Raw genomic sequence first — 5000 nt, 5'->3', positions numbered from 1 at the left:
TTTAACGATCGATCCACGGTACAGAATGCAAAAATATGATTGTTAAAATTTTCGACTAATCGGTTCTAAGAGGCGAAGCAATACGCCGCTGGGACTTTGAAATATTTCGGAGCGCACCTATAGTTCGTTATTTTGGCTAAACGGAGCGAAAATCTGCATTTATACCATCACGGACGTTAGTTTAATAGCGTTTAACGATGGATCCACGGTACAGAATGCAAAAATATGATTGTTAAAATTTTCGACTAATCGGTTCTAAGAGGCGAAGCAATACGCCGCTGGGACTTTGAAATATTTCGGAGCGCACCTAAAGTTCGTTATTTTGGCTAAACGGAGCGAAAATCTGCATTTATACCATCACGGACGTTACTTTAATAGCGTTTAACGATGGATCCACGGTACAGAATGCAAAAATATGATTGTTAAAATTTTCGACTAATCGGTTCTAAGAGGCGAAGCAATACGCCGCTGGGACTTTGAAATATTTCGGAGCGCACCTAAAGTTCGTTATTTTGGCTAAACGGAGCGAAAATCTGCATTTATACCATCACGGACGTTAGTTCAATAGCGTTTAACGATCGATCCACGGTACAGAATGCAAAAATATGATTGTTAAAATTTTCGACTAATCGGTTCTAAGAGGCGAAGCAATACGCCGCTGGGACTTTGAAATATTTCGGAGCGCACCTAAAGTTCGTTATTTTGGCTAAACGGAGCGAAAATCTGCATTTATACCATCACGGACGTTAGTTTAATAGCGTTTAACGATGGATCCACGGTACAGAATGCAAAAATATGATTGTTAAAATTTTCGACTTATCGGTTCTAAGAGGCGAAGCAATACGCCGCTGGGACTTTGAAATATTTCGGAGCGCACCTAAAGTTCGTTATTTTGGCTAAACGGAGCGAAAATCTGCATTTATACCATCACGGACGTTAGTTTAATAGCGTTTAACGATGGATCCACGGTACAGAATGCAAAAATATGATTGTTAAAATTTTCGACTAATCGGTTCTAAGAGGCGAAGCAATACGCCGCTGGGACTTTGAAATATTTCGGAGCGCACCTAAAGTTCGTTATTTTGGCTAAACGGAGCGAAAATCTGCATTTATACCATCACGGACGTTAGTTTAATAGCGTTTAACGATGGATCCACGGTACAGAATGCAAAAATATGATTGTTAAAATTTTCGACTAATCGGTTCTAAGAGGCGAAGCAATACGCCGCTGGGACTTTGAAATATTTCGGAGCGCACCTAAAGTTCGTTATTTTGGCTAAACGGAGCGAAAATCTGCATTTATACCATCACGGACGTTAGTTTAATAGCGTTTAACGATGGATCCACGGTACAGAATGCAAAAATATGATTGTTAAAATTTTCGACTAATCGGTTCTAAGAGGCGAAGCAATACGCCGCTGGGACTTTGAAATATTTCGGAGTGCACCTAAAGTTCGTTATTTTGGCTAAACGGAGCGAAAATCTGCATTTATACCATCACGGACGTTAGTTTAATAGCGTTTAACGATGGATCCACGGTACAGAATGCAAAAATATGATTGTTAAAATTTTCGACTAATCGGTTCTAAGAGGCGAAGCAATACGCCGCTGGGACTTTGAAATATTTCGGAGCGCACCTAAAGTTCGTTATTTTGGCTAAACGGAGCGAAAATCTGCATTTATACCATCACGGACGTTAGTTTAATAGCGTTTAACGATGGATCCACGGTACAGAATGCAAAAATATGATTGTTAAAATTTTCGACTAATCGGTTCTAAGAGGCGAAGCAATACGCCGCTGGGACTTTGAAATATTTCGGAGCGCACCTAAAGTTCGTTATTTTGGCTAAACGGAGCGAAAATCTGCATTTATACCATCACGGACGCTAGTTTAATAGCGTTTAACGATCGATCCACGGTACAGAATGCAAAAATATGATTGTTAAAATTTTCGACTAATCGGTTCTAAGAGGCGAAGCAATACGCCGCTGGGACTTTGAAATATTTCGGAGCGCACCTATAGTTCGTTATTTTGGCTAAACGGAGCGAAAATCTGCATTTATACCATCACGGACGTTAGTTTAATAGCGTTTAACGATGGATCCACGGTACAGAATGCAAAAATATGATTGTTAAAATTTTCGACTAATCGGTTCTAAGAGGCGAAGCAATACGCCGCTGGGACTTTGAAATATTTCGGAGCGCACCTAAAGTTCGTTATTTTGGCTAAACGGAGCGAAAATCTGCATTTATACCATCACGGACGTTACTTTAATAGCGTTTAACGATGGATCCACGGTACAGAATGCAAAAATATGATTGTTAAAATTTTCGACTAATCGGTTCTAAGAGGCGAAGCAATACGCCGCTGGGACTTTGAAATATTTCGGAGCGCACCTAAAGTTCGTTATTTTGGCTAAACGGAGCGAAAATCTGCATTTATACCATCACGGACGTTAGTTCAATAGCGTTTAACGATCGATCCACGGTACAGAATGCAAAAATATGATTGTTAAAATTTTCGACTAATCGGTTCTAAGAGGCGAAGCAATACGCCGCTGGGACTTTGAAATATTTCGGAGCGCACCTAAAGTTCGTTATTTTGGCTAAACGGAGCGAAAATCTGCATTTATACCATCACGGACGTTAGTTTAATAGCGTTTAACGATGGATCCACGGTACAGAATGCAAAAATATGATTGTTAAAATTTTCGACTTATCGGTTCTAAGAGGCGAAGCAATACGCCGCTGGGACTTTGAAATATTTCGGAGCGCACCTAAAGTTCGTTATTTTGGCTAAACGGAGCGAAAATCTGCATTTATACCATCACGGACGTTAGTTTAATAGCGTTTAACGATGGATCCACGGTACAGAATGCAAAAATATGATTGTTAAAATTTTCGACTAATCGGTTCTAAGAGGCGAAGCAATACGCCGCTGGGACTTTGAAATATTTCGGAGCGCACCTAAAGTTCGTTATTTTGGCTAAACGGAGCGAAAATCTGCATTTATACCATCACGGACGTTAGTTCAATAGCGTTTAACGATCGATCCACGGTACAGAATGCAAAAATATGATTGTTAAAATTTTCGACTAATCGGTTCTAAGAGGCGAAGCAATACGCCGCTGGGACTTTGAAATATTTCGGAGCGCACCTAAAGTTAGTTATTTTGGCTAAACGGAGCGAAAATCTGCATTTATACCATCACGGACGTTAGTTTAATAGCGTTTAACGATGGATCCACGGTACAGAATGCAAAAATATGATTGTTAAAATTTTCGACTAATCGGTTCTAAGAGGCGAAGCAATACGCCGCTGGGACTTTGAAATATTTCGGAGCGCACCTAAAGTTCGTTATTTTGGCTAAACGGAGCGAAAATCTGCATTTATACCATCACGGACGTTAGTTTAATAGCGTTTAACGATGGATCCACGGTACAGAATGCAAAAATATGATTGTTAAAATTTTCGACTAATCGGTTCTAAGAGGCGAAGCAATACGCCGCTGGGACTTTGAAATATTTCGGAGCGCACCTAAAGTTCGTTATTTTGGCTAAACGGAGCGAAAATCTGCATTTATACCATCACGGACGTTAGTTTAATAGCGTTTAACGATGGATCCACGGTACAGAATGCAAAAATATGATTGTTAAAATTTTCGACTAATCGGTTCTAAGAGGCGAAGCAATACGCCGCTGGGACTTTGAAATATTTCGGAGCGCACCTAAAGTTCGTTATTTTGGCTAAACGGAGCGAAAATCTGCATTTATACCATCACGGACGCTAGTTTAATAGCGTTTAACGATCGATCCACGGTACAGAATGCAAAAATATGATTGTTAAAATTTTCGACTAATCGGTTCTAAGAGGCGAAGCAATACGCCGCTGGGACTTTGAAATATTTCGGAGCGCACCTAAAGTTCGTTATTTTGGCTAAACGGAGCGAAAATCTGCATTTATACCATCACGGACGTTAGTTTAATAGCGTTTAACGATGGATCCACGGTACAGAATGCAAAAATATGATTGTTAAAATTTTCGACTTATCGGTTCTGGATCACTGAAAAATCAAAAAAAATTATTAATTTTGATTAATTAAATTACATATGTAGTTTTATATTGTTATAGTCTCGTATTTGTTAATGTTTTGTCGTAAGAAAATGCAAAAATATCGTTTTAATGTTTTCGTCTCATCGGTTCTGGATCGCTGAAAAATCAAAAAAAAATATTAATTTTGATTAATTAAATTACAAATGGAGTTTTATATTGCTATAGTCGCTTATTTGTTAATGTTTTACCGTAAGAAAATGCAAAAATATCGTTTTAATATTTTCATCTCATCGGTTCTGGGCGGTTTTAAAATTTTTTAAAATATTAATTAAACCCATGATTTACATGAGAATGTGAATTTATTATGTCCTGCATGTTAATTTATTAATTTTCATGTATAGAACGTTATAAAATGAAAGGATATGTTCGACGATATTTTCAGTCTAAGTTTTACCGTGCCGGCGGGATGGTACGCTCTCACGGCGGTTTGCACAGGCATACGCCTGGGCGTAAGCCCATGCGTCGCCGACCTAGCGGCCGGCCGTTCGGTATTTATAGGAAGGCACTTTCGGTTCGCTCGGACCGGTCGGGAGTAGCGTCGAGCGTGTGGCTCTTTTATGACTTCGGTTGAAAAGCAGTCTACCGCTCCTCGAGAATATACTTTCTCGACTATTCTCGTTCCGGTTTTCCGTTGCGGATTATTATTAATCTCCACACAGCATTACCACGGGTCGGTGTCTAAGACCGAATGGCCCATATGTGGTGAGCCTTGTAATATAAGGCTGGTGACCTGTATGCACTTATAAATGTTGCATACTTGTACAAACTGAGCATCAACTGTCTGTAACCAAAATTTGTTAAAACTGAAAAAGTTATAAGATTGTATAAAATTTTTGAACCAAGAAAGTAGTGTTAGACGAAAATTCGTTCTATCACTTTTAGAAGGG

The sequence above is a fragment of the Osmia lignaria genome, unplaced genomic scaffold (genome assembly GCF_051020975.1).
Source record: "Osmia lignaria lignaria isolate PbOS001 unplaced genomic scaffold, iyOsmLign1 scaffold0069, whole genome shotgun sequence".
Classification (NCBI taxonomy): domain Eukaryota; kingdom Metazoa; phylum Arthropoda; class Insecta; order Hymenoptera; family Megachilidae; genus Osmia; species Osmia lignaria.
This window is presented reverse-complemented; position numbering follows the sequence as displayed.